Raw genomic sequence first — 19,437 nt, 5'->3', positions numbered from 1 at the left:
TATGGCATATGGACATGTGGAGATTCCCAGGCTAGGGGTCGAGTCGGAGCTACAGCTGCTGGCCTATGCCACAGCCACAGCAACAAGGGATCTGAGCCTTGTCTGTGACCTACACCACAGCTCATGGCAACACTGGATCCTTAACCCACTGAGCAAGGCCAGGGATTGAACCTGAGTCCTCATGGATACTAGTCGGGTTCATTAACCGCTGAGCCACGACGGGAACTCTGACAATATCTTAAGTTCAGTGGAAAATGACCGAAGAGTTTTGAACAGGGGGAGGGACTTAATCGGATTTGCATTGTACCAAGACCCCTTTGACTGGGGTGTGGAGACGGAGGACAGGGAGGAAGGAATACCAATTAAGAGGCTGCCGCTGGATTCTAAGCAATGTCATTCCTCTGCAGGGGTTACCCTGATAACCAAATGAAATACATAATCCCACCTGCCCTCTGCATTCCTTTCCAGCTTTATTTTTTCTTACAGGAAGTATACATCCCAGCCAAGCTTGGCTACTTCCTGGTCCCCATACAAAATTCCTCTTTACCACTTCTTAAGCCTGACTATGTCTGACCTAATCATAGTACTTAGCTTGGTATACAAGCATTTGTTTACTTATCATTTGTCACAGTCCACACTGAAGCTGAATCTGTAGCACTCAGTGACTGCAGTATTCATTTGCTCTTTCCATACTCCGTGTAGCATTTGTACAGTCTTCAAGCTAAGAATGGTTCCCACATTTTTATTTTTGTTTACTTATTTAAATATTTTTTAATTTTGGCTGCACTTGCAGCATGCAGAAGTTCCTGGGCCAAGGATTGAACCCAGGCCACAGCAGTGACATGAGCCACAGCAGAGACAACACCAGATCTTTAACCACTGAATGACCATGGAACTCCTTTTTGTACATTTTAATTAATTATGGCTGCACCGTGGCATGCAGAAGTTCCCAGGTCAGAGACTGAACCCTAGCCATAGCAGTGACCCAGTCCCCTGCAGTGACATGCTGGATTCTTAACCTGCTGTGCCACAAGGGAACTCTGGTTTTCACATTTTTAAAGCGTTCTATTAAAAAAAAAAAAATTCAAGGAGTTCCCATTGTGGTGTGCAGGTTAAGGATCTGGTGTTATCTCTGTGGTGGTGTGGATTTGATCCCTGGCCCAAAGCAGTGGGTTAAAGGATCTGATGTTGCCATAGCTATGGTGTAGGTCTCAGTTGTGGCTCAGATTTGATCCTTGGCCCAGGAACTTCCATATGCCATGGGTGTGGCAAAAAAAAAAAAAAAAAAAAAAAATCCAACAGAGACTCTATGTGGTCTATGAAGCATAATATTTACAGTCTGTCCTTTTACAGAAAAGTATGCTTACCCTCTTTAAGGATTGTGAGAATCGTGAGGAACTATTAAGCGAGCACATTGTATTTGCTCTATCAATATCTTTTTTTTTTTTTTTGTCTTTTTAGGGCTGTACCTGAGCCATATGAAAGTCCCCAGGTTAGGGGTCAAATTGGAACTGTAGCTGGTGGTCTATACCACAGCTACAGCAACTTGGGATCTGAGGTGTGTCTGTGACCTACACCACAGCTCATGGCAACCGTAGATCCTTAATCCACTGAGTGGTGCCAGGGATCAAACCTGCTCTTCATGGATGCCAGTCAGATTTGTTTCCACTGAGCCATGATGGGAACTCCTCTATCAATATCTTTTAATTGGTGAAGTAATTAATTGCTTCGTTGAATAAAGGTATTGATGACATTTTTAAAAAGATAAATGTAACTGGACAACTACATGTAAAAGAATGAAGTTAGATATTCTCTAACACCATATACAAAAATAAATTCAAAATGGATTAAAGACTTAAATGGAAGACCAGATACTATAAAACTCCTAGAGGAAAACCTAGGCAGATTACTTTTTGATATAAATCACAGTAATATTTTTGTGGCTCTGTCTCCTAGAATAGTGGAAATAAAAGCAAAAACAAAGAAATGGGACCTAGTTAAACTTAAATGCTTTTGCATAGTAAAGGAAACCATAAACAAAACAAAAAAACAACCTATGGACTAGTAGAAAATACTTGCAAATGATGCTACCAATCAGGGATTAACTTCTAAAATATACAAACAGGAGTTCCCGTCGTGGCGCAGTGGTTAATGAATCCGACTAGGAACCATGAGGTTGCGGGTTCGATCCCTGCCCTTGCTCAGTGGGTTAACGATCCGGCGTTGCCGTGAGCTATGGTGTAGGTTGCAGACGCGGCTCGGATCCCGCGTTGCTGTGGCTCTGGCATAGGCCGGTGGCTACAGCTCCAATTCGACCCGTTACCTGGGAACCTCCATATGCCGTGGCAGCGGCCCAAGAAATAGCAAAAAAAAAAAAAAAAAAAAAAGGACAAAAAATAAAATAAAATATACAAACAGCTTATACAACTTAATATAAAAAAATCCAATCAAAAAATGGGCACAAGCTCCAAACAGACATTTCTCCAAAGAAGACATAAAGATGGCCAACAAGCACATGAAAAGATGCTCAAGATGGCTAATTATTAGAGAAATGCAAATCAAAACTACAATTAAGTATTCTTTCACACTGGTCAGAATGGCCACCATTAAAAAGTCTACAAATAAATGCGGGAGATGGTGTAGAGAAAAAGGAACTCTCCTACACTGTTGGTGGGAATGTATATTGGTGCAGTCACTATTGAGAACAGTATGCAGGTTCATTAAAAAACTTAAAATAGAGTTACCATATAATCCTACAATCTCACTCCTGGGCCTATATTCAGAGAAAACTCTAATTTGAAAAGATACTGGAACCCCAATGCTCATAGCAACACCATTTATAATAGCCAAGATATGGAAGCAAATTAAATGTTCATCTACAGATGAAGGATAAAGAAGATGTGGTACGTATAAACAATGGAGTAATACTCAGCCATAGAAAAGAATGAAATAATGCCATTTGCAGCAACATGGATCGACTTAGAGATAATCATATTAAGTGAAGTAAATCAGACAAAGATGAATACCATAGGATATCACTTATATGTGGAATCTTAAAAAGTGATACAAATGCCATTTGCAGCAACATGGATCTAGAGATTATCGACTTAGAGATTATCACATTAAGTGAAGTAAGTCAAAGACAATACCATATGATATCACTTATATGTGGAATCTTAAAAAGTGATACAAATGTATTTACAAAACAGAAATAGACTCACAGACATAGAAAATAAACTTACAGCTGTCAAGGTGGGTATCAGGTGGGGGGAATAAATTAAGAGTTTGGGGTTAACATATGCACAGTACTATATATAAAATAGAAAAACAACAAGGACCTACTGTATATAGTACAGGGAACAATATTCAATATCTTGTAATAACCTATAATCTAAAAAAGAACAGATGTGTATAACTGAATCACTTTGCTGTACACTTAAAACTAATACAACATTGTAAATTAACTATACTTCAATTGAAAAAATGAAAAGACATGGAGTTCCCATCATGGCTTAGCGGAAATGAATCTGACTAGCATCCATGAGGACACAGATTTAATCCCTAGCCTTGCTTAGTGAGTTAAGGATCTAGCATTGCCATGAGCTGTGGTGTAGGTTGCAGACTTGGCTCATATCTGGTTGTTGCTATGGCTGTGGTGTAGGCCAGTGGCTACAGCTCCGACTTGACCCTAGCCTGGGAACCTCCATATGCTACGGATGCAGTCCTAAAAAGACAAAAAATAAAAGTAAAGAAAATAAAAAATAAATAAAAAATGAAAAGACAAATATGATTTTGGAAAGATAACTTGTGCCAGTACTAATAATACTTCTCATTAATTTATCAGTTTTCGGATTTGCTTAGGACAGAGATGGGTCCTAAGACGACAAGAGTTAGGACTGGCAAGTTTTTTTTTAAGGCTGCAACTGTGGCATATGGTAGTTCCCAGGCTAAGGGTCGAATTGGAGCTGCAGGTATGGTCTATATTATAGCCACAGCAATGCTGGATACGAGACATATCTGTGACCTGTGCCACAGCTTGTGGAAATACTGGATCCTTAACCCACTGAGCAAGGCCAGGGATTGAGCTCATGTCCTCACAGACATTATGTTAGGTTCTCAACCCACTAAGCCATGACAGGAACTCCAGGACTGGTAAGTTTTGATTATTAGAGATAGAGGGGGAAATCTCCATAATGAAAAGTTATAAAAATGTTTTCAAACTTTCTATTAACCATGCTGCCAGAATTCATACAGATTCAATGCAATAATACCTGGAATATGAATAAAAAATATAATCATTGTTGGAGTTCCTGTCCTGGCGCAGTGGAAACGAATCCTACTAGGAACCATGAGGTTGTGGGTTCAATCCCTGGCCTTGCTCAGTGGGTTAAAGATTCGGCGTTGCCGTGAGCTGTGATAGTTGCAGACACAGCTTGGATCTGGCGTTGCTATGGCTGTGGTGTAGGCTGGCAGCTACAGCTCCGATTTGATCCCAAGCCCGGGAACCTCCATATGTCACAGGTTCGGCCCTAAAAAGACAAAAGACAAAAAAAAAAAAAAAAAAAAAAAAAAAAAAGCAATATAATCATTCTAAATTACAAGATGGTATTTTGATTAGTTATATAAAATTAAATGTGTATTTTAAGATTTTATTTTATATCCCCAATCTCTTTTAAGAGCAATTTTGTATTTACTTTTGGCCTTCTGATTATTTCTTAAGAGAGCATTTTTTCAAGTAGCAGAGCTGTAGCAGCAGTGGGTATTAATTAGAAGGACAAATCAGAAATAAATGCAACTTGAAAAGAAAAAAAGGAAGGAAAGGATGGAGAGATGGTGGAATGGGTTGGGGGAAGCTCTGATTAAGGAAAAGCACTGATTAAGGAAAGTCACAAGAGTCATCATTAATTGAGAGGCAATATATGTAGTTATTCTATTTCTTGGGCTTCCTTATCATAAATTATATAAAACTGACCAAAGAAGCATGTTGGAATTCCTGCAAAGAAGTAAAAGGGCAACTGAGAAATCTGAGTTGGAAAAGGAGTGGCTGGGGTTTTGGGAAGAATAACTGAGACCCAAAGTCCACATTTATCACTTCCTTTGAACACCTGATAATGCAGGAAGACAATCACTTCCCCATCAGAGCAGCCAGCAGGCCTAATATAAATACTAGCCACTGCACAGTGGGCAGGGAAGAGATCTCACCAGGTAGCATCTCCAGACTAATTCAGCATGTTGTGAATCTGAGAGCTTAATTTTTTTTTTCTTTTTTGTCTTTTTGCCTTTTCTAGGGCCACTCCCGCAGCATATGGAAGTTCCCAGGCTAGGGGTCTAATCGAAGCTGTAGCCACCGGCCTACGCCAGAGCCACAGCAATGCTGGGATCCGAGCCATGTCTGCGACCTACACCACAGCTCATGGCAATGCTGGATCGTTAACCCACTGAGCAAGGACAGGGACCAAACCCGCAACCTCATGGCTCCTAGTCAGATTCATTGACCATTGAGCCACGACGAGAACTCCCTGAGGGCTTAATTTTTTAAAAAAATTTCCTTTGCTGTGCAAACAACTCAAGGAATAAAGGTAAAATACAATTTCTTAGAACCTAAGTAACTTAGTGGAAATATAAAACCAGACTAAGTCTAGGAAGAGGGAAGTCTCAGTGGAATTAATCTTATTTGTGTATTAGGAGAGGGTAAGAAGAATATTCTTTACACTAATCCTGGGGAGATATGTAGATTCTAAATATAATATACGTCCATAATAACTAGTTGTATTATGATTCTTGGGATCAGATTTTCTTTAGCATTCAGAATTCTGTGGATTTTAGAAAAACAATGTAATCTATATGCTATACTAAACCACATATAAGGGGTCTGGGAGCACCCAGAACAAAAATATTCATGCTTCTGCAACAAAAATGTGTGAACAAAGGCTAAACAAAGACTATGAATTGATTTGTATCAATTCAGGACAGGTTTTGTTGCCAAACGAGTTACCAAAGGGGAAAAAAAAAAAACCTTTCAGTTTTCAGAACTTTGGGATTTTTACAATGTCAGGTAACAGATTATGGACCTATAAAACTCTCATTGGTGTTACTACTCAATATCGGACACACACTCTCATCTATCAATACAAGATCATGATGCTGACAAGCAATGACTAACTGCGTAATTGCTTTTCTCGAGAGTAATTTGTCCTTCCACTTTGTGGCGGCGAAGAATGTTCTTTGATCCGTGATATCACTGACGACACTTCTTCCTTTTAAATTCATCATCTGCTTTAAGTTATTGCTTAGGATTTATGATGAGTTTCTCTTCAGCATGTGGATATAAAGAATCTAAGTTACATGGACATACCTGCCATCTAAGTAGCTGTGTGACCCTGGGCCCATCTGGGCCTCTGCTTTCTTATCTGTAAAATAAGAGGCTAGAACCATGACTCACTACACATTACCAGGGATAGAGTAGAACCTTAATAAAGATTTATTTAATGAATGAAAGAATCTAAAGATCTTCTATTCTAAAATTCTATGAATCCATAATTTCTTATTCCTGCTTACCAGGTGTTGGGGCAGGTGTTGGGGTAGGCAGTTATACAAAGAATGAGTTTGTAAAGACCACTTGTTGTGTATCCTGAATAGTTGAAGGATTTATAAATGCATGAATGTGACTGAATCTGATTAAACTCTGGAAAAGAGGGTGTGGAAAATCATGGCTAAATGCAATTGGTTTATATACCCACAGGAGTCTTATTGATGTATGTGTGTGCATGAGTGAACATGAGTACTGAAGTGTAAGGGCTCTGATTGAGGGAATATGGACAGCAGTGTCCAGAGTACCTTTGAGTATGGTGAAAAATACAGTGTACACTGAGTGTACCCTGCAGACATCCCCTGAGCTATGGCACTGGGGATGGCCTGATATCTCAAACTTTTAAGGTCAAGGCCTCGGTTCCCAAAGCAAAAGAAAGGATTATAGTGTTCCAGGGATGGGGGATGGCTAGCCAATTATTGGGACAGAGGTATAGTGAGAGATGAGAACTGAGGAAGAGGTGAAGGCAGGAGAGTCTTCTTGAAGACAGTGAACAATATCAGCTACTGACTAGGTATTAATAAGCTGCAGTCCAGACAGCCTGCCCTGGGCTATGCTGGTGTACCTCTGAGGGGAGCCAGGGGGTCTGGGCAGCCAGCAAGCTGGCATTGCAGGGAAGGGAACTGGGCTCAGTTCACTGTAATAGTGGCTTCCATCAGTCTTGCCAAACACCAATGGCTAGGGATCTGGTGAAGCTCACCCCTTTGAGGAGAAAATTGGGTAGGGGTCCAACATGAAGGAGGAACTCATATAGGCTAGCAGTAATGGAGGCAGATTTCCCCTGACTAATCTTTTGGAACAAAACATATACTTGGGAAGAATGGGAAATTAGCAGGAGAGACTATTAACCTTAAAATTGTCTGCAAAATTTTGTGCATATGTGCATTTTTCTAGGGAGAAGTTCCATAGTTTCTCTGTATCCATAAGGAGGTCTCTAGCTCCTAAAAATCTCAGAATCATTCAGCTCCTAGGAGCTAAAATGTAGACCCCCTTCTTTGTATATGTTCCTGCAATCTGACAGGGGCTCATTGTGAATTATAAGCACATGAAAGCAGAGGATTTTTTAAGGTTTTTTTTTTCTTTTTTCTTTTTTTTTCTATTTAGGCAATACTTATGTAATATGGTTGGGAGAGTGTGCTTATTGGAAGGTATATCATGTCAGACTAGTGATGGTTTAGAATATATTAAAGAAATACAACACTGAAGCAAACTGAAGAATTTGAGTAGTGTGGTCCCATTTGCAAACAAATATAAAAACTCCCTTAAATGTGTATATGTTCGCATATGCAAAGAAAAAAGGCCTGGAAGAATATACATTAACATTTTAATAACAATTACTTCTTAGGAGTGGAACTGAGTATGGAGAATGAAGTACAGACAGGAACTTCTTCATGAATTTCTGTATTTGAATTTTGTTATAAGCATATTATTACTTTGTAATAAGAAACAATAAAGGAACAGAAATAAAACACCAGGAGTTCCCACTGTGGCTCAATGGGTTAAGGATCTGGCTAGTAGCCATAAGGATGTGGGTTCGTTCCCTGGTCTCACTCAGTGGGTTAAATGATCCAGGGTTGCTACAAGCTGCGGTGTAGGTGGCAGACTCAGCTTGGATCCTGGGTTGCTGTGGCTGTGGTATAGGCTGGCAGCTGCAGTTCTGTTTGGACCCCTAGCCTGGGAACTTCCACATGCTGCGGGTGAGGCCCTAAAAAGATTAAAAAAAAAAAAAAAAAAAAAGGAAAAGAAAGAAAGAAAATTCTAGATGCTCCTTGACACACCAAAGGATTTAAAGAAGCTGGATGGAGAGTTATATTTGATTTGTGACAATGAGGCTGGGGAATTTGCAAGACCCTCCTTCCCTTTTGTACTTCAAGTTTAGGGTGCAGTTTGCTCTCAGCACCTAGTGCTCTGTCTTCCCAAGCCACTGCAATGACAACACTGGATCTTTAGCCTGCTGCACCACATGAGAACTCCAACTGTAGGGCTTTTTTTTTTTTTTTTTAATATATATATTTTTTATTTTCCCACTCTACAGCAAGGGGGTCAGGTTATCCTTACATGTATACATTACAATTACATTTTTTTCCCCCACCCTTTCTTCTGTTGCAACATGAGTATCTAGACATAGTTCTCAATGCTATTCAGCAGGATCTCCTTGTAAATCTATTCTAAGTTGTGTCTGATAAGTGTAGGGCTTTCTTATAGCAAATCTTCCTATTACCTAGGGCTCCTTCTCCGCCTTGGAACATTCTTGAAGACTATTACTCTTTTGGCTCATCAGCCACAGTTTCTGATATGCCAAAACCTGGGAGAAATAAAACACACAATTTTTGCTGTGGTTTAGTTTCTCAGCCAAATTAGCTGAACCAAATACTGAGAGTCAGAGCCACAGGAGAAATACCTCTCATTCACAGTTACCACAGGTTCAGCAGCTACATAAGGATCCCACTGCCTCAAACACCTTTCATCCACCTGGGCAGCCGATGACATGCAACCACGACAAGTGCCTGGCCAGGCTGGGCTTGGGAGATTTCACCAGGGATATTAGCCCATTCCCTAATGTTCACTCAGGCTTATAAGTGATGATAATTTCTGAGGTAGCAGAAGAGTGGCAATACTTTATCTATTTTGTTTTGTCCTGAGAATAGCCAATAAAGCAACAATTTTTTTTTTTTTTTTTGTCTTTTTGCCATTTCTTGGGCCGCTCCCACAGCATATGGAGTTTCCCAGGCTAGGGATCCAATCGGAGCTGTAGCCACCGGCCTATGCCAGAGCCACAGCAACGCGGGATCTGAGCTGCGTCTGCAACCTACACCACAGCTCACGGCAACGCCGGATCCTTAACCCACTGAGCAAGGGCAGGGACTGAACCCGCAACCTCATGGTTCCTAGTCGGATTCGTTAACCACTGCGCCCTGACAGGAACTCCCCAGCAACAAATATTTTTTGAATGCCATGGGAAGCCATCCCTTCCAGGGAGTTAATTCTTCTCTCCTCCCTAGACACATTGTACTGTAATGAGTTGTGCACTAGGTAAGTGATTCTAATTTATTATTATTATTATTATTTTTTTTTTTTTTGGTCTTTTTAGGGCTACACTTGTGGCATATGGAAGTTCCCTGGGCAGGGATTAAACCCCAGCCACAGCTGAAATCAGAGTCACAGAATGACAACCAGATCCTTAACCTGCTGCACCACAGAACCCCTGCCTGTCTCTTCTAGATTGAACACTCATTAAGGGCAGAGCCTGTGTCTTATTCATGTCCATGCCCATCCCTTCCCCACTATCCCTGGCCCTAGTGCTTAAGCTCAGCACAAAATAAGGCCTCAGTAAATGCTTCTCTCAATTGAATCAATTCATTATATGCTCAGTATAGATGAATAACAAAGAGTCGCGGCCTCTAGATGGCTTTCGGTTCTGCAGGGAAGACAAAATAACTAACAAAAAGAGGAGAGAAGTGCTATAGATGAGGTACAAGTGAAATAAATGCCTTGGATAGGCAGAAAAAAGAGGGCGGTTAATCCGCATAAGTTCTTGGATGAATTTGTGGGTTATTGTTGAACAAGGACCTCTCTAGTTTCTTTAGCCTCCTTCCAATTTTGGGTCACAGCTCCTCAAACACTCTGTGCTGCTCTGGCCAGGTCCTCTCTCTTTCACATGGTTCTGTGCAGCAGACAACCTCTGCTGCCTTTCCCCTTTGGCAGTCTCTTTGAATTTCCCACCCTAGAGGGTGGCTTCCTTTTATAGCCATCAGGCCAGATGTGCACAGCCAAAGCCAGTTACTAAGATTTCTATCCTATTTTAATCAACCATTTGGCTAGAGCTTTTCTTAAGAAGTCAGATCTCATACTGCGAAGATCATTAGGTCCTGCATGTCCAAACCAGGCTGGTGGCCTGGGGCCGTGGGAAGTAGAGGCTGGCCTGAGTACAGGTGCCACACTTCTGATACTCTCCCAAAGGATAGTTCTAGGCATTTCATTACATCTCTTTCAACAAAACAGGGAGACCATTTTCCTTCTCATTTCTATCTCCTGGGATGTAAGTTAAAAGTAGGCTACTTAATTTGTGGGGCTCTGTGCAAAATGAAAATGTGGGACTACTTTTAAAAATTGAGGACTTCAAGGAGTGCATTAAACTAAGCAAGCATGAGGTCCTCCAAGTGTGAGGTCTTGTGCAACTGCTCAAGCTGCATACCCACGAAGCCATTTCTATTTCAAGACTGAGAGAGCTGACACTAATGGTGTGACATGATGGCTATAAAGAAGTTTGTGAGAGAAAAAAAACATTGTGGATTGGGGGAAACATTAAATTACACTCAGTAGTTTCAGTAGTAAGTTACATAATAATGAGACTGCTTCTAGCCATCACCTGCAGCTGTCTTACCAGTGCTTGAGACCTCTCAATGGAGCAGGGGCCAAAGAATGGATCTGGGCTCTAGACCCAGTTCAGACAGTACTTCATAGTGGGACTTCTGACCAGTTACTTTCTCTCTATGGGCATCTTTTATTCATCTGTACAAAAAAGGATTTGATTAGGTGTTTAAGCTCTCTTCTAACTCTGAATGCAAGCAGTTTTGGCAGGAAAGAACTTTTTATAGGAAAGAGCTCTCTGCAGGAGGCCCCCTTTGTCTCATCACTTTAGCAAAGCTATATTGTAACTAAACTTCAGCCAGGCACCCCATGCTCTACTCATCTCCAGCCCAAGCATACATATCAAATCTTTTGATCACACAATACCTTGCCTAACCTTTTGGTTCTTTCCATAGATCAAAGCAGAAATAAAGAATAACTAGTTAACAGATGGCCAGATCTCTTCCCTAGCTTCTCCTTTAATAATCTCATGAACAGGAGTTCCCATGGTGGCTCAGTGGAAACAAATCTGACTAGCATCTATGAGGACACAGGTTCGATCCCTGGCCTCACTCAGTGGGTTAAAGATCTGGGGTTGCCATGAGCTGTGGTGCACGTCGCAGACATGGCTAGGATCCCACATTGCTCTGGCTGTGGCATAGGCCAGCAGCTATAGCTCTGATTTGACCCTTAGCCTAGGAACCTCCATATGCCACGGGTGTAGCCCTTAAAAAAAAAAAAAAAAAAAAAAAAAAGACATAAAAAATCTCATGAACAAACTATGTGAACAAGATAGAATCTAAAGAAACATCACAAAGAGCTGATAAGCCTGAACATAGTGGGATATGGCAATAAGCCTGATCCCCTAACTCAATGACTAACTGAGATTACTTTCTCATCTCCCTTAAAACATTTTCATAGCTGAACAGAATCTTTGGAGTTGGGTTTTAGGGACATGAGTCCACCTTTTCCCCAGAATCCTGGCTTTCTGATTAAAAGCAAAATTTTCTGTTTCTACTAACACTTGCCTGTTGAGTACTGATTTTCGAGGGGCGAGCTGCTGGACCTGAGTTCAGTTAACATGATTTGCTGTGGTTCCAAATGAGCAGAGGCTTCAGAGAGGCTGTACCACATTCTGTGGACTATTCCTTCTGATGGTGAAGATTTACCCTCTGAGGATAAATGTAATTTCTGGAACTAGACAATGATTTACATCCAAATCTGGTAATGATTGTAATATGTGGTCTAAGTCATGAAATTTTATAATCGAAAAATGATTTTAGGGAGTTTCCTTTGTGGCTCAGTGGCTAATGACCCCAACAAGGATCCATGAGGGTGCGGGTTTGATCCCTGGCCTTGCTCAGTGGGTTAGGGATACTGCATTGCTGTGGCTGTGATGCAGGCTGGCAACTATAGCTCTGATAACACCCCTAGCCTGGAAACCTCCATATGCTGTGGGTTTGGCCCTAAAAAGAGACACACACACACACACACACACACACAAAGTAAAAAAAATTCATCTACTTTTTAAAAAAACAGATTTAGAAGAGGAATGTATAAAATGTTAAACTTACTAGATTTTAGAATTAAAAAGAGAATAAAAAACTGGTAGAAAAAGAAAGTAGAAAGGAGAAAGATAAGTAGAGAGGAAAAGACAAAGAAATAGAAGAATTATGAGGACTGGAGCCAGGTGGTAAAGGAAATTCCAGCTAGAGGTCGAATTGGAGCTACAGCTGCTAGCCTATGCCATAGCCACAGAAACATGGGATCCAAGCAATGCCAGATCTTTAACCCACTGAACGAGGCCAAGGATTGAACCTGCATCCCCACAGATACTAGTAAGATTCATTTCCACTGCCCCACAATGGGAACTCCCCGAGCCAAGATGTTGCTTTTGTTCCTCTTTGAATGGGATGATTCTCTGGCTCATCCTACCCACAAGATCAGGGTTGTGACTTAGTGTTGCTCATCCCTAAGAGGACTCCAGCTTGCCCAGGTTGGGAGAAGAGAGAAGGAAGGAAAATGTAGCACCATTGGTATCAATCAGTGTTGTCAGACATGGGTTTATGCTTGACCTCCAGCATTTCTCTCTACAAACATGGATGGGGAATAGGGAGCAAGATAGGGGCAGAGTTGTGCATTTTTGGACTTGTAGTTTCTAGTTCGCAAATGAGAGCTTCATCCACCTCGTTTAGAAGACCATGGCTATTTTCCATCTCCTTCTCCAAATCCTACACTTCCCTTCAGAAGCCTATTTAAGTCTTGCCTCTTCCAGGCCCATTGTTCTGGCCAATTTCTGGGCTCCTGTTTTCTGTCAGACAGAGGAGGCCTTCTACTCGAGGACTGCCAGACTGTCATTTCTTAAGCTTTCTATGGAAAGCCAGTTTCACCCTATGTTGCTCCAAATCCCTCTCCAGGGTCCAAGATCAACAATGTCTGCAGTTAATGCTTTTCTTCAGACATCCTCTGTCTGCTAGTCAGAGTTCTCTGGGAATGCAGAGAGGGATAACTTACAAAATAGAATTTAAACCTCATTCTGCCTTAAAATATCTTTTCTTAGGAACTAGCTAACCTCCATAGCATGTTTTATGGGCTATAACGATAAAGTGCAAATGCTCTCGGTCATGGTTAAGCTGGTAGAAATTAGTGTTACTGGACTAGTTTTCTGTTTTCCTACCTGAGAGCAGAGCTCTGAGGAGGGGATAAGAAGTAGAAGCAAAGAAAGAATGATCCAGAGAGTTTTGGGGCACTGTGTTAGGAGGGCAGATTCTGCTGAGAGTGGACATGAGATCCCCCAAAAGAGAAAGGGATTGATGACAAAGACCTGGAGAAGCCTTGGCTCACTTCTTAAGACTGCCTCCTTGCAAATGAGTCTAAAGGAAGGCACTTCAGGGACAGAGCCCAACATTCTGAGAAATCCTTTAATCAGGCTCATCATGACATGCAGGAAAAACATCAGAAAGACAAGGCCAACTGTGCATGAGGAATTCACTAACTTCTGAAGCTGTTTGTTCTTGCTGTCTTTGGTTAATCCAGTTACCAAAGCTAACACAGATTTGTTGGTTTCAACATAGCTTTGGTTAGCAGTTCAGCAGGGTTTCTGAACCTCTGGGACTGTTGCCTGGACAACTGGAAATGTCTCTTACTTGACATCCTGTCTTCATTCTTGTCCTGTTCCATCCATTCCCAAAAGAGTAGAATGAATTTTTTTTTTTGGTGGGGGGATTAAAATCATATATCACCCCCTGCTTAAAAACTTTAATAGCTTCCCAGAGTTCCCTTGTGGCTCAGTAGGTTAAGGATTCACCATTGTTACTACTGTGACTCTGGTTACAGCTGTAGTTCAAGTTCAGTCCCTGGCTTGGGAATTTCCACATGCTGTGGGTGCAGACAAGAAAACGACTACCAAAAAACCCACCCAAACTTTAAGAGCTTCCCATTGTTTTTGAAATAAAATAAAAATTTCCTGTGAGGCCCTGTTGTTACTTTCTGTGACCTCATCTGAGAGACTCTCCCTCTCAATCACTAGATTCTAGACATACTGTATTTCTTTCTGTTCCTAAAACACGCTGAACTTTTTTCTACCTTGGTCCTAACATTTATTCCCTGGCCTTGAACTTGACTCTCTCAGTTTTTCTCATGATTGGATCATTGGCAATCTTTGGATCTTTGTACAAATATTACCTCTTTTTTTTTTTTTTTTTCTTTTTTTTTAGGGCCACTCCTGCAGCACATGGAAATTCCCAGCCTAGGGGTCAAATCAGAGCTACAGCTGACAGCCTATACCACAGCCACAGCAACTGCAGGATCCCAGCTGAATCTGTGACCTACAACACAGTTCGTAGCAGAGCTGGATCCTTAACCTACTGAGCAAGGCCAGGGATTGAACCCACATCCTCATGGATACTAATTGAGTTCTTAACCCACTGAGCCCCACCCGGAATTGCATTACCTTCTTTGACCACTCTATCTAAAACTGTACTTCGCCTGTATCTATCCCATCACCCTATTTCTTTCATAGCTCTTACCACAATTAACAATTATCTGTGTTTATCTTTGTATTTGGCTTTCTTTCTCTTGTATAATTTAAACTCCCTGAGGGCAGGAACCTTGCTATCATGTTTAAGTTGCTACTCCCACTAACTAGCAAGGCCTAGCACAAAGCAAGGCACACAATAAAATATTTGGTGAAAAAGGAATGAATAGAAAAGAAAACCAGCAACAGAAAGTCCTCAGATTTGTTGGTTTCTTTTTGGACCAACAGGACAGGTTACAAGTCAGATTTGATGGTGATTTAACGTCTTTTACTTGGCCTTTGTTCTCAGTCACAATGGGGCTTTGACAACCCTTAAAGTTCATTAGCATCACTTATCTCAGTGCTAGGATAGCCCAGGACTCTGGCTTTTCTTAGTATCTTTTGCCTCATTTGATTAAGAAAGGTAAAATAAATAATCCAATTTGTGGATAAAAGTGACTGGTAAGGGGGCCTGAGATGGGGATATAAGAACCATATGGGGCTCAGAACTGGAAGAGACCTTAGGGATCATCTTGTCCAGGAAACTTAAGCCTGGCTATGCATTAGAGTCATCAGGGGAACACTTTGCCCCCATGCTAAGACTACTTTGTTGAGGTACAATTTACATACAGTAAAACGCACCAATTTAAAGTATCCAGCTTGATGAATTTGAACTTTATACACCTGTGTAACTACTGCTTCAACCTAGGTACAGAAGATTTCTTCCGCTCCTGAAAGATCCCTTGTGCTTCTTTCCAGGCAATTCCATTTTTACCCTTCAGAGGTAACTTCTATTCTGGCTCCTACCATCATAGATCAATTTTGCTGGTTTCTGTATTCATGTTAAGTGGAATCATACCACTTCCATGCAATCTTTTGTATCTGACTTTTTATTTTATTTTTTTGTCTTTTTCTAGGGCCGCACCTGCAACATATGGAGGTTCCCAGGCTAGGGGTCTAATCTCAGCTGTAGCCACCTGCCTATGCCAGAGTCACAGCAACTCGGGATCCAAGCTGAGTCTGCGACCTACACCTCAGCTCACAGCAATGCCGGATCCTTCACCCACTGAACAAGGCCAGGGATCGCACCTGCAACCTCATGGTTCCTAGTTGGATTTGTTAACTACTGAGACACAATGGGAACTCCGTATCTGACTTCTGTTGCTCAACATGTTTTTGAGGTTTTATTCATTTTGTTGCATGCATAAGTAGGTTTTTTTTAAATAGCTGATTAGTATTCCACTATAAATATACCACATTTGTTCATCCATTCTCTTTGAGAGCTTTTACAAAATGTAAACTCGAAAGCCTGTCTTAGGCCCACTGAATCTGAATTTCCAGGGATGAAGCATGGGAGACATATTTTTAGTAAGCTTCCAGGCAATTGTGATATATAGTTACGTGTGAGAAACACTGATTTTGTCCATGCACTCTGGTTCTACAGATAAGAAATCTGAGGCTCAGGGGAGGAAAGGGGTTTCCCAAGCAGTCACTTGAATTAGTAAGAGTCCACTGTGCTACCGTTTTCATTGTAAGACAACTCAAACTGATAATTAGTGACAAGGCAGAGACATGAATCATAATAGTGAGAGTTAACTGTCAGATTGATTAAAAATATGTCAGCTAAAGGGAGAGTGATGTGTTTGCTTAATCACTAGCTCTTCCTCCTTTACTGTCCAAGGAGTGGGGACTGCTGCCAGCGGGTGTCAGAGATATTCTCCACCTCTGGAAAGCAAGTTTCCCAAAGTGGGAAGGGCCTTGATTCTTTCATCAGGGAGTAAACTGACCTTAGCAACCAGAGACTGGAATGAGTCAGAGATACATGTGCTAACTGAGGTGCTGAATCTGGAGCCTGAGAGGCTGGCACACTTTGTTTTTAATAGTGAGGGAGTCTGGGAAGTATAAGGATGCTGGCTGACCAGAGTAGAGACTTCTCTTTTGTAGCTGATGGGTTGGGGGAAGCAGGATGGAAATAGATGGGGAGGAAGAGAAAAAAGCTTGTGGACACTGACAAAGACTCTCCCTCACCAAACTTTAGTTAGGCTCTTCTGAGCCCTCTTCTCAACTAGGACTTGACCTTAGCTCTCCATTCTGTCTTTGGCCTGCACAGTTCAGATTTAGCAAGAATCTTGTCAATTTAGTGAGAATCCCCCCCCCCATCTGATTATTCAATCAAAATTTTCATCCTCCACTTTTTTTTTCATTACATAAATGTAGCATTATTTATTTAACCAATTGCCTATTATTGGACATTTAAATCGTTTCTAATTTTTACTATAACACTGAGTGAACACATTAAAAATTTGTACAAATACATAGTTATTTCTTTAGATAAATAGGTTTGAGCACAATTACTAGAACAAGAAAGATGAAAAACTTGAATGGATTTGTACCCCATAAGGAGTGTATGGGTGTTCATTTCATCACACTGCCATCATTGGCTATAATATTTGCCAGTTTGATCTGTTTTCATTTACATTTCGCTTATGACTAGTGGAAATTAAAATTCATCTGTTTATTGACCACTTCTTTTTTCTTTTGTAAGTGATCTATTTTGCCTACTTTTCTAGCAAGGCAGTCATCATTTCTTTTTTTTTTTCTTTAAATTACTCAATGAATTTTTTTACATTTATGGTTGTACAACAATCATCACAACCCAATTTTATAGCATTTCCATCCCAAACCCCCAGCACATTTTTTAGGGCCATACCCATGCATATGGATGTTCCCAGGATAGGGGTTGAATCAGAGCTGTAGCTGCCGGCCTATAGCAGCGCCAGATCCAAGATGTGTCTGCAGCCTACACTGCAGCTCACTGAAATGTCAGATCCTTAACCCACTGAGCGAGGTCAGGGATCAAACCTTTGTCCTCATGGATACCAGTCAGATTTATTTTCGCTGAGTCACGATGGGAACTCCTCCTCACCCCTGCCTTTGATGTACAAACCTTTTATCAGGAATCCTGTTAGCTCACTTTAGTAAGAATCTCCTTACCTTTGATGTCTCCTCTTAGTAATTTTCCATCCACTGCTGAAAATTTTCTGCTCACTAGTTGAAAATTCCCAACTGTCTTTGTTGCATTTGGAGCTGAGCCTGATCTTTCTCTCCTATTGCAATATCCCTGTTGCAGTAGTATTGAATAAAGTCTTCCTTACCATGTTATTAAGTATTGGAGGAGTTCCTGTCGTGGCTCAGTGGTAATGAACCTGACTAGCATCCATGAGGACATGCGTTTGATCCCTGGCCTAGCTCAGTGAGTTAAGGATCTGGTATTGCCATGATCTGTGGCATAGGTTGCAGATGCAGCTCAAATCCGGAGTGCTGTGGCTGTGGTGTAGGCGACAGCTACAGCTCTGACTCTACCACTAGCATGGGAACTTCCAGCCGCCTCAGCTGTGGCCCTAAAAAGACAAAAAACAAAACAAAAGTATTAGAAAAACTTTAAACAATACCAAAATTATTTGATCTCTTGGATAAGTATCTATATATACAGGCTGATTTGACTGTGGTAACTTCACTGACTAGTCTAATTCTTATGACTAACAAATGACAATTTGAGTAACATTCTTTTTTTTTTTTTTTTTTAAGGCTGCACCTGTGGCATACGGAAGTTCCTGGGCTAGGGGTGAATCAGAGCTGCAGGTGCTGACGTACACAATAGCCATAGCAACTCGGGATCTGAGCTGCATCTGCAATCCAGCTTGCAGCAATGCTGGATCTTTAACCCACTGAGCGAGGCCAGGGGTCAAACCTGAATCCTTGTAGACACTATGTTGGGTTCTTAATCTGCTGAGCCATATGGTAACTCCAAAATGATTAATATTCTAATGGGTGGTTTGGGTCTTATGTGAACAGCCTGCTTCAGGACTCTTCTTTAGAGACTAAGAACCATGTGGCAGGCCAGGATCTGCCTAAGGGGCTCTGAGTTAGAATTTGAAAGAAGGCTTGAGGCTGTGTTCCTTTTCAAGAAGCAAAAGGACACAGATCATGCAGGCAGCTGCTTGTCAGTGTGAAATCTGTCTCTTTGTTCTACTGAAACAGATGTCAGAGTCCTGGCTCCTCAGATACACATTTTTCACAGTGTGTAAGGGATACAATGCTGGTAGGAGCTGCTAAAATGCTTAATCTCTTGACATCATTCTCTTCACTCAACCAAGACCTTAGTGGGGACTTCATTGATTCTGGTTTTACTCTCTAGAAACCACTTCTCTGCTTTTTTTTTTTTTTTTTTTTTTTTTTTTTTTTTTTTGGCCACAGTGATCATGCTATCTTCTGGTTTTCTGAATTCTTTTTACTTGGGGGTGCATTCTGTGTTTACTAAGCATGGCCTGAAGTTGGGTGGATGGTCTGCTACAATTCTTCAACAACTTTATAACAGAAGGAAGAGAAGACTTTTTTTTTTTTTTTTGCTTTTTAGGGCTGCACTTGCAGCAAATGGAAGTTCCCAGGCCAGGGGTCAAACTGGAGCTGCAGCTGCCGACCA

The 19,437-nt window shown here is 41.2% G+C and overlaps 1 protein-coding gene across 9 annotated transcripts in view; it reads right to left on the bottom strand.

Moving 5' to 3' along the window:
- The window catches only part of ASIP (agouti signaling protein), a 176,173-nt gene that overhangs the window by 11,579 nt on the left and 145,157 nt on the right, over nucleotides 1-19,437 (bottom strand). The window contains exon 1 of one of the 9 annotated variants that reach the window (NM_001011648.1): nucleotides 17,949-18,090. The exons of the other annotated variants lie outside the window; for them this stretch is intronic. The gene's annotated coding sequence lies outside the window, so the exon portion shown is untranslated. Of the gene's footprint in view, nucleotides 1-17,948; nucleotides 18,091-19,437 lie in introns of those variants that run through there. 9 annotated transcript variants of the gene reach the window in all.

Source organism: Sus scrofa, chromosome 17 (assembly GCF_000003025.6).
Source record: "Sus scrofa isolate TJ Tabasco breed Duroc chromosome 17, Sscrofa11.1, whole genome shotgun sequence".
Classification (NCBI taxonomy): domain Eukaryota; kingdom Metazoa; phylum Chordata; class Mammalia; order Artiodactyla; family Suidae; genus Sus; species Sus scrofa.
The sequence above is the reverse complement of the archived record's forward strand: the minus strand, read 5'-3'. Positions and strand labels throughout refer to the sequence as shown.